General features: G+C 43.0%; 1 pseudogene; it reads right to left on the reverse strand.

Annotated features, from left to right (window-relative positions):
- Positions 1-426: 426 nt before the first annotated feature.
- LOC135564572 (DNA topoisomerase 1-like) lies at positions 427-10,323 on the reverse strand (annotated as a pseudogene).
- Between the last annotated feature and the right edge of the window lie 1,432 nt (positions 10,324-11,755).

Here is an 11,755-nt window from a genome sequence, read left to right on the forward strand (position 1 = left end):
TAGAAGGGAGAAGCAACAGGTTCCAGGCCTCGTAGGAGTTGAATAACCCTGCCCTTGAGGAGCTCTTGACTGAAGAACTCAGCTACAACAGAGGCGGCCAGCACAATCAGACCCTAACACCATGTCCCACCTGATATCTCACTACATCCACATGGGGATGTTGGCCTACTCTATAATTGGGATGATAATAATAATTTTCCTAGGACTCCTTATTCAAATGCTTATAAAAGGATGCATAAAAGGACATGTTCACCATACTTTCTATAAGATCATCTTGGTTTACCATATAACAATGGTAAAAAAATTAAGTGCCAACAGCATTAAAACAATTTAACTTGGAAAAACATTATGTAAAGAAAGAGTTCTGTAGTTCAATTTAACGGCAGGTAGATAAAGTCTGATAGAGCAGAGGATTAAACCTGCCTCCTAGTCTTTACATTTAGGTAGAACTAGGGGGTAGAGGCTGACTTGTAAAGTCATGTCAATAGCGCAGCCAAACTTATCCCTCTGAGATTTGTTATATTTTGTCCAGAAGCACCTCCATGTTCTTACACCTATGAGGAGGGCAAAACAATGTGAGAAATGATGTACAATATCAATAACAGGATAATAATATATGAATTTGAAGACATTGAGGTGTCAGTGTTTGATGCACATACAGTGTCATATTTCAGACCTGTGTGCGCCCTCACCAGGCAATGCTGATTCATGGGTCCAGGTAAGTTGAGTTTGGAGGTGCCCAGGGGAATCTGCTTGTTCTCCTGTCTGGGGCCTGAACCTCCATCTTCATAAGCTTCTTACAGCGCTGCACAGCCTTCTTACACTCCACCACCCTAAAACACACACAGAAAGGAGTGTTCAGTCAGGATATCGTCTTCCCTTTATGAGCAATAATATTCCGTCTGTCTGCTACCAGTAAGGGCCACTCATGCCTGCAGCTTGCCGTCTGAGCTGTGAGCTTTGACCTCCTTGGACAGCTTCAGCTTACTCTTGGCCAGTGCCGACTGCTCACTCCTGCCGACAATCTGGAAGTGTTAAATGAAGAGAGAAGACAGACTGAAGTAAATGTTGAGCTAAAATAGGACATGACAACGTATCACCACTTTTTGTCTCTGTATCAAATATCTGTTGGTCCCTTCACCTTGGACTGGAGGTTGGCCTTAGACTGACCAAAGGTCTTTGGCGGCGCCCGCTGGTGGTTACACAGAACTGCAACCGCTCGGTTAGCTCTGTTGTAGGAGAGCAGCTTCTCTGCCAGGTTCTGTCACTGTGGAGCAACATGGGAATAAAGGAATATGAATGGTGTTAATACAGATATGTAAACAATAACTGACTAAGATCAAATCATATTGTATTAGTCATGCACTGAATATAACCGGTGTAGATCTTACAGTGAAATGCTTACTTACGAGCCCCTAACCAACAATGCAGTTAAGAAAATACATGGATAAGAATAATAAATAAAAGTAACAAGTAATTAAAGAGCAGCAGTGAAATAACAATAGCGAGACTATACCGGTACAGAGTCAATGTGCGGGGGCACTGGTTAGTTGAGGTAATATGTACATGTAGGTAGAGTTATTAAAGTGACAATGCATAGATGACAACAGAGAGTAGCAGCGGTGTAAAGGGGGGGGGGGGGCAATGCAAATAGTCTTGGTAGCCATTTGATTAGGTGTTCAGGAGTCTTATGGCTTGGGGGTAGAAGCTGTTTAGAAGCCTCTTGGACCTAGACTTGGCGCTCCGGTACCGCTTGCTGTGCGGTAGCAGAGAGAACAGTCTATGACTAGGGTCTCTAGTCTTTGACAATTTGACCTTGCCCGGTAATACATGAGCTCACTGGTCATTACAAGATCGAGTGGATGGTTTTAATTCAGGCCATATATACAGAGCAGGAGGATCCCTCTTGTCCTTGGTTGTTACCTCAAATATGTAAGGGGTGGGCTAATGTTTGACCAGACCACCAGGGAGCACTCTTCTGTACCCCCACAGACCCTCCCCTGTCCCATCTCCTCCTCCCCCATCCAGATCATCTGCACGTGCACCTGCTTGCCTTTGGAGCACATGCACACATATGATTGAATTGCAGGTTGCTATCCACACTGTAAACAGATTTAATCTCAGTGGCAATCCAGCGAGTGCCACCTCTATCAAAATAAACATCCCACTATGAGGATGGAGGGAGAGGGATACTGGGCCCCAGCAACACAGAGGGACTAACACGCTGAAAAGAAATCGGCGAGCATACTGACTGAACACAGCACATGCTGGGACTGAGAATCACAAGTGTTCTATAGGAATGAATGACTGCTAACATTAAGAGACAGGACATCAGACACAGATCCATAGTGGGATCTTCCAGGAGTTCTAAACAAAGCATTTTCATTCACAGACGTTTGAATAGGTTGAGGGACGTGTGGTAAAATAATGGTATAAAACAGGTGCACCTGTAAGGATGGCATGTAAATGTATATGTGGTGTTTGGGGGACATACTGTTGGACAGCTGTCGGAGCTGCTCCTGCATGGTGATGGATACCTTAGCAGTCAAGCCGGGCAGCAGGGAGGGACGACAGCCACGTATTCAACAAGCCCGCCTGGAGGGAGAAGAGTCAAATACACGTACTCGTGACACGAGGACTGGAACGAGACAGGTGTGAAAAGGTATGTCCTGAAACACTAGATGGCAGTATAATCCTGAGGTTTTTGAACTGCAGTCAACAAAAAATGAAAATAGAAAATACTGCCATCATCATTAAAAGTAAGGAGCAGATTAAAAAAGGCCATCTTATTACTTTCCGCTAACTTAAATGCAATTCTAAAAGTATCAGTGTAGGTCTAATCTGCCAAAGACAAGAATTACATTTCCATTAACTGCACCACCACACAGCAAGGACTCTCCCTCCAATAACAAGCTATGCTTGGAGGTTAAGAGCAGGGGTCTACAGCTGTAATGACACATACCCCAACATAATTGCATGGGCGTCACATAGGCGTGTATAGATAATTAATTAACCAAAGCAATCCCAGTGAGATCCTACACTACAGTGTTGTGGAGGAAGAGTAAAGGTGATGCTGGTATAATGAAAATCTAAAATCTCATCAGACAGACCTGGGACAATCAGGACACACCCTCCCTTCCCCTCATACAGAGAGGCTGCTGGGTGGTGAGAAAGACCTTCCTTCCCTTCAACTCCTTACCCCCTCCGTTCCACACCCACTAGGGGAGCCCATTAATCCCAGGATATATCTGCATGCTTTATGAATCTCTGGCCATGTCCCCATACTTGCATTCTAAATAGGCATTTTATGTATGCGGAAATATAAAGTTTAAATAGTATGTGATATTTTGAGAATGCTGTAAATGCCAGGATGTTATATTCATTTCAGCTTGTCATCTAGTAGAATTCAGTTGCACCCTTCTTAGGAAGAGAATAGTCTTTCCAGACTCACGTTTGTTTGACAACAGAAGATAATCAGCTGTAGCCAAATGAACGAATGGCGTGAATCAACGCAATTGTGCATTAGATGGCGCATTCTCAGGATGGGGTGAGCCCATATTTCTAGAGTAGGTCAACTTTTAGAATTTACAATGTATTTCTAGACATTCAGTTAGCCTACATAGCATTGTTTAAATATTCCCCATGCAATCTTAATGGGGAGCTAAGATGGCTGCCATAGAATGTTGTAGTGTCATGTAAATTAATCATAACTCTGGTGTGGGTAGCCAAAGACCTGAATTTTCGTGTCATATGACCATAGCACCGGTTCCAATCCAAGGGCCAATGCCCTTTTAGCAACTCCACTGCTATGGTCAGATGACATGAAAACAGAGCTCTTTGGCCATGCACACCAATGGTGGCTTTGGCCATTGAAAGAATAATGCATATGCAAAAAATACCTCATCCCTACTGTAAAATATGATGTTGGATCTTTGATGTTATGGGGCTAATTTTTCTTCCAGTGGTCCTGGGGCCCCTTGTTAAGGTCAACGGCATCGTGAATTTTACCAAGTATCAGAACATTTTAGCCAAAACTTTGTTGCCTCTGACAGGAGGCTGAAACTTGGCCGCAAGTGAATCATCCAGCAAGACAATAACCCCAAGCACACATGCAATTCCACAAAGAAATGGTTAATTGACCACAAAATCAACATTTTGCAATGGCCAGCTCAGTCTCTCTGGACTTCAATAGGGCAGTCTGCGTAGATAAAGGATATCAAGGATCTGGAAAGCTTCTGTATGGAGGAATGGTCTAAGATCCCTCCCAATGTGTTTTCCAATCTCTTTTTTTTTAAGGCTTAGTGTCCTTTCCTCACAAGGGGAGGGTGCTGGAGCTATGAAAACAAGGGATCCAATCATTTTGACCCCTTTTTTTCCAGATTTGTTGTGTTAAAGGCCCAGTGCAGTCTACTTGATTTTCCTGTGTTTTACATATATTTCCACAAGATGAGGGCAGAATAATACTGTGAAATTGTGAAAATTATTTATGATGCCCTTTTAGTGGAAGAGCTGTTTGAAAAGACCGCCTGAAATTTCAGCCGTTTTGGTGGGATGGGTTTTGGCCTGCCTGGTGACATCATTTAAATTAGTTAAAAGACCAATAAAAAAGAGAGTTGCAGACCTCTCTGCCAATTTACAGCTAATTTTCAGTTTTCCCCTCTCCACTCAGACCATTTGTTGCTTGAGATAATGCTCTTTTACTAAGAAGCTATTTTTGTTCCTTTTCACCATTTTAATTAAAAGAATCACAGTAAGGTACTTAATTGTTACCAATAAATCATTTTATATTGACATAAAAAACACCTGTATTGGACCTTTAAATAAAATATCTTGCTCTGAGCAATTGTATTAATATCAAATATTACAATTGTAAAAAAAAAAATCTAGATAAATAATAGCTCAGTATTTGTATTATTTATTTTATAAAGTATTTTTTTCTCATCTTTATCAAAGGATGCAATAATTCCGGACCCCTCTGTACCTCAGCCTGGCGGTCAGCTACTGTCACAAGGGTTTGAGAAGTTGGTGGTGGGATGCTAAGAGAATCTCCACATTACACACTGAATAAATAATGTTTGAACAAACCATGTTTGAACAAACCATTTTGATCGTACTCACTCAAGTAGCAACGGTGAGTCAGACATGTACTGTACTGCTGTTACTTTATATAGGCTACTTTATATGCACACTGACAGTCACTGACACACTCACACAGACCCTTGTACTGTCCACAACAGGTGGATAAATAAGGTCTCAAGCCCGGCCCAGCTAAACATGGCAGAGGGAAAACATTCATTAGAGCTTGCACCAATTTCCTCCTGTGGCTGGTGCTTAGACCCTCTCCCAACTTCTGACCTGGCCTTTCAAAGTGTTAATCAGCCCGACTCGGAGCAGCGATTAACATTCCCCCTCCAACATGCCCCTCCATTTCCTGATGTGCCATAGGTCACGAAGGAGACATCCCCTTCTCTGTCCGTCAACTCGTCCGCCTCTCGCCTCTCAGGAGTGGATCACAAGCATGTAATTTCGCACCAATCATAGCAATAACCTGCCTCACTGCCTGGCGACACCGCCTTACTTCTGCCTGAGGGAGGGGTGAAAGGACAGAGGATTTATGTATAATCCACCCACCCCTAGATCCGCCTCTTAACCTTCCCTCTCTCCCTATCAGGCACAGGATAGGCTGGGAACATCAGGCTAGAGTAGACTGAGGCTACAGGCAAAAACATAGATGGATGGAGATGGTTCTCTGAGGCTAGATTCACACCTGTGGCTGTTATGGTCACTCACTGGGCTTTACTGTATATTTAGGCTACAGACATCTACAGCACAGCAACACAGACAACATGCTGTGAGGGATGTTTGTTTACATGTTGATCAAACAGGTCATTTCCAGGCTCCTTATTCTCCATGAACACCTGAATAAACCAAATAAGGTCAAGAGAGAGAGACAGGTTTTAAATCCTACCCTGTCCTAGACCTCCAGCCCAGACACACAGATGCTCACATCTAGTCTACACACTGATCATGATAGGAGAGCCCAGGGCTGTCTAACCTGCTCCTTCAGCTCACAGGGGAGACAGAGAGTGATGGAGGAAAAAAGATCTGCATCAATTATATTTTCCAAGAAGTCCTGTTTTCTTCCTGCTCTAAATAAGCCAGCTAAAATATGCAAGGAACTAATTAAATGGTAACAGATGTGTTGCTTTTTAAAACAGACCGATTTGAATGACAATTTATCCTTGAGCCAATACTAAATAACTAAATAGGGATATAAGAGACTTTGATGAATGTGTGAGGATTTAGAAAGATTTATTCCAGACTCAGTGTCTGGAGTGGCGCAACAGAGAGCTGACAGCTGATTGATCAACCAATGTGTTGGAGTCATCAGGAAGGACCTTAAAATATGGCAACAATCTGCACTCATCGCAGGCTGTTTATGCATGAACAGATGTCTAAGACACAGCAGTATGCTGGTTCAACATTCAAAATGCTGTTTAGATGATACGCAAAGTGACCGGACACAGACATACACTTCACAATGCAGATGCTGGCAAGTGTAGATTGGTAAATAGATAATCATGTAATCTGGCTATCCAACACTTTGCATTGCAATTCATCACTCTCTCCCATGGAGCTGGAATGAGAAATCATTCTATTCAATCTGACATTTACCAGCTATCCCTTTCCCTCAGAATAAACAAACAAAAATATTAATACTAATTCATTGTAACTAATGTGTTGTTTTTAAATACTCATTTCAATAATTACACCTGCCAGGAAACAAAAAACATTGTCTGTCAGAGGCATTGTTTCCTATTCCTCTTGGAGATAGCATGGCTGAATCCTGACACCCCCCAGCTAATGTTGTTTAGCCTCATTTTCACACTGACAGACAGCTGCTTGGCAGAACAGAATGAAATCAGGTGAAAATCACCCTTCATTTTGTTTTTTGTGTCAGAATGACTTTGACTGGCATATTCAATATTGGGTCTGATGGGATAATCAATTAAAGTGAATAGACAATTGTTTGGATACATTTTTCCTTCCTCAGTAGTTTATCGTGAACATGTTTTCATTTTTTTTTTTTTTGACCTTTATTTAACCAGGCAAGTCAGTTAAGAACACATTCTTATTTTCAATGACGGCCTGGGAACAGTGGGTTAACTACCTGTTCAGGGGCAGAACGACAGATTTGTACCTTGTCAGCTCGGGGGTTTGAACTCGCAACCTTCCGGTTACTAGTCCAACGCTCTAACCACTAGGCTACGCTGCCGCCTCTTGAACATGTAAAGCAGTCATTTGGGTTTGAGTGTTGGCATATTCCTCAATTGAAAAGTATTGGAGGAATTACTGCAACATTTTGTTATGAAGAACAACCCTAGAAGTGGAACTCCTTTTGCATAATCCCCATCAAATTGATCTGTCAATTATTTCTCTAAAAATGATTATTAAACTACTAACTTTCATTTGAACTCTTGACTTTAGAAGTTTGAAGTGACCCTGTTCCAACAGAAGCAAACACTAGTGGTTAAATCAGAGAAATGTAAATGCTGGCAGCGACACAAATTACATCTAAAATGATGCCCTCCAGGCATGTCTCTTTCCCCGGGGCTCTCTCCCTGTCCTCCACCCCAGGGCACCTACTCTGAGCAGACAGCTCAGTCTGAGGGTGCTGCTGGCCTTGGCTGATTCTGAAATGGCAGTTCCTGGCCAAAACTAGTGTATATAAGGAAAGGGAATAGAGTGCCATTTCAGACGCATCCCTTGTAACAGCTAGTGGTGCGGAGGCTGTTGGCTACTTACCCTCGGTGACGGGAACCTTATTGTAGTAGCAGATAAAGTCTTTACCCAGGAAGTCAAACTCCACCACACTGTCCTTGTCCTCCAGCGTGTCGTGGAGGGTGATGTGCTCCACCCTCAGGGAGAAGCAGCCCACCGTGTCAGCCTTCTCGTCCTTCTTCTTCTCGTTACCTGCTCTCAGCTGGAGGAAACAGCAGCAGGGGGAGGACAGGGGATATGGTCTGGCAGAATGGGGTGATTTTCTCTTCGATGTGGTCTAATACCCATCAACCTGTGTATGGCAGAGGAGTGTCCCTGGCGGGTCCCCATCTGTATGAACTTGAAGGTCCTGCTGGCGGATCGCATCCACACAGCTCTTCAACACAGAGCCTAAGGAACACTATGGTCACATCATTGTCTTCACATGGTCTCTCCACACCCATGTTTCATTACATGGGTGTGGAGAGCTTCCAGGCAGTGCTTTCTTATTCCATTCAGAAACCTTGCATTTGCTACAACCGAGGGCCAATATTCAATCATAACCCTTTCAGTATTTCATGAGATTGTGGTTAAAACAATGTATTCATTGTTATGTGTTTAGTAGTTCACTTCTTCCACAAGTGTCTAGCCTGAAGGCTGAAGAAATTTGGCTTGGCCACTAAGATCCTCACAGAGATTCACAATTGAGAGCATCCTGTTAGGCTGTATCACCTCCTGGTACGGCAACTGCATCGCCCGCAACCGCAGGGTGTGGTCTGTCCAACGCATCACCGGGGGAGCACTATCTTCCCCCCAGGACACCTACAGCACCCGATGTCACAGGAAGGCCAAACATATCATCAAGGACATCAACCACCCGAACCACAGCCTGTTCATTCCGCTACCATACAGGTGCATCAAAGCTGGGACCGAGAGACTGAAAAATAGTTTCTATCTCAAGGCCATTGTTAAATAGCCACCACTAGCTGGCTACCACCCGGTTATTCAACCCTGCACCTTAGAGGCTGCTGCTCCATATACATAGACATGGAATCACTGTTGACTTTAATAATGGAACACACCTCACTTTAATAATGTTTACATACTGTTTTACTCATTTTATATGTATATACTGTATTCTATTTTACTGTATTTTAGTCAATGCCACTCTGACATGGCTCACCCTAATATTTATATATTCCATTATTTTACTTTTAGATTTGTGTGTATTGTTATGAACTGTTAGATACTACTCTACTGTTAGAGCTAAGAACACAAGCATTTCGCTACACCCTCAATAACATCTACTAAATATGTGTTTGTGACCAATAACATTTGATTTGATTTGTTAAATGTCTACTGGAGAGAGGCAGTCAGAAAGGGTGACATTATGTTTGCATAGTAGAGTAGCGCTAGCCAGCGGCTGCTTAATTAGCTATCCCCACACAATCTCACTGTTGCCAAGGCCACATCGTCATGGCGACAAACTGTGGAATAACTTAACCTTCAAAATAAAGAACTGGGTGATAAGAGGATGGAGGAAGAGAAGAGAGAAGGAGATGTGAGAGTACCAGGAGGCTGGGAGCTCAGGAACTAGCTATGTTGATTTTAATGGCCACAAACACACAATGGAGAGAGAGAAGGATGAGGAAGCTGGGCGATGAAGAACCATAGAATCACAGAAACTAGTACTGGTTAATTTCCTTCTCTGTCTGTCCAATGGCAGAATGCTGTACACCACAGAATTTCTAAACACAGAGACCCAACATCACAAGACTAGCGGGAACATTTTCGATTCAGACTCGGCAGACCAGAACGGAGTTTGAGTCAATGAGAGAAGTGAAAGATTCTTCCCTAGTTGTTAATTTTCTCGAAAGGTAGAAAGGTACAACCTAGATTTGAGCCAATGTCTTAAGTATCTGAACATGTTATAACTCCAACCTCATGAAAGTGACAAACTGACACTTTTTCGTTTTCAGCAGTGCCTTTGATTTGAAGGCCTGCACAGGCGCAGTTCGGCACGAGACAACTGTTAGACCCGATGACACTTTTCTGCGCATGAGCTTAGCTAGCCAACGTCCCCATGACATCCCCTACAAGCGTGATCGGGGATTTCTATTGGTGAAGCAGTTTCTAAATATCTTCATACTAAACCATCTTTGCTAACACCCGGTGTCTGGAATCCTTCAGAAATGTTTAAGTAAAGTAGAGGAAAAGACTATGAAAATAGGAGTTGAATGGGTAGGATAGCGATGGAGGAGAGTGGACTGTGTATTCTACTGTAAGCCTATGTTTAACCTTGTTGTTAATCTCTAAAAGACTCACCAGGGAGATGGAGCAGAGCAGACTATACCCACAGTGGAGATAGAAGGCCGGATACTGAGTGGCTTTACATGTTCTGTACACACCATGGTCAAAGTCCAGTTCATCTACCTCTGATCTCTCAGTAGCAGCAGCAGCAGTACCAGCAGCACTATGTTTACCCACCCAGTCATAGTGCACGCTTCTCTCACTAAGCAGTGGCTGGTAGATGGCAATATGAATCACAGGCACACCATACATTTCCATATGCATGCAAAACACCTCTGATTCATTACGTCATACAAACCACTTAACACGACAAAGGTGACAAATTGCACCAAATCACATGTTCCTCTCACGCAACACAAAAGAAAATAGCTTCTAAACTCGCCGATACTGACGTGCTCCCCACAGACTTCTGCTTAAAAATCAAAACAACTGTTCAGAATATTCAAAGCTTCAGAAGTTCACAGTGCAACTTCTAGGCCTATTCAACAACTATTCAGAAGCACAGATCACACCTGCAACATAAACTCACATGGTTTCCTCTATTCAATATGTTGTGGTAAAATAGAATACAACTCCTACAACACACTCAACTGTTCTGCGACAAAATAATATAAACACCTACAGATGCAGAACCCAACCATAATGGCCACGCAATGTTCAAAACAGGACCAACTTAAATAACTGAAGCAATTTTGAGATTGAATGTAATAATTTTCCTGACTGTATGAATGAATGTGTTTGAATGAATGGAGGGTCATGGGTCATGTCATGTTCAGGACAATAGGAGACTAACAACTACAGTAGCCTTGAGTTTCTGATTCAGCTTTTTTACCCATGAAAATGCCACAAGGCTGGGAACATTATGAAATGTAGGCTACTGCGTTGGAGGGGCTGGTCCAACTCAAGGTGTCACAAAAAATTGCACCCCCCTCACCATCGTAAAAAATATTTTCACATGACCCTCCCCTTGTACTGTAAAATAATTGCACCCCCTCATAGACTTAACTGCAAATAATGTTTACGACCACAAATAACAATTACTTTAGCCACCCTGTGTTTATAAACGTGGATATCGACTTTGCCACGTCAGCATGCTTTTATGGCAGAGTCGCTGCCACACAGGGCTACGGGACAGAAGGCTGAGGGTTCCCCGACCATCATGGACTAGCTCACTCTCCCTGCCCATTTCATTAGGGGCGGCAGGTAGCCTCGAGGTTCGAGCGTTGGGCCTGTAACCAATACGTCGCTGGTTTGAATCCCAGAGCTGACAAGGTGAAAAAGTCTGTCCCTGTGCCATTGAGCAAGTCACTTAAGCCCAATTGCTCCAGGGATGCTGGAAAATGGTTACCCTGGCCATGACCCCACTCCCTACGGATGTTTCAGGGGGGTTGGGATATGCTAGACAACTATAGGACTAAGCACCCCCCAAATTGTCAGTAGGCCTACACCACAATCAGAGCTGGCTGCAGACAACAATCAGTTTTTCAACATTTTGATGCAATATTTATAATTATATAAAATATCTTAATTTAAAGATTCAATCATGATCATTCTTAGACAGTTGTGGCTGCTTGCGTGATGTATTGTTGTCTCTACCTTCTTGCCCTTTGTGCTGTTTTCTGTGCCCAATAATGTTTGTACCACATTTTGTGCTGCTACCATGTTGTGCTGCTGCTATGTTGTG

This window comes from Oncorhynchus nerka, linkage group LG25, assembly GCF_034236695.1.
Source record: "Oncorhynchus nerka isolate Pitt River linkage group LG25, Oner_Uvic_2.0, whole genome shotgun sequence".
Taxonomy (NCBI): domain Eukaryota; kingdom Metazoa; phylum Chordata; class Actinopteri; order Salmoniformes; family Salmonidae; genus Oncorhynchus; species Oncorhynchus nerka.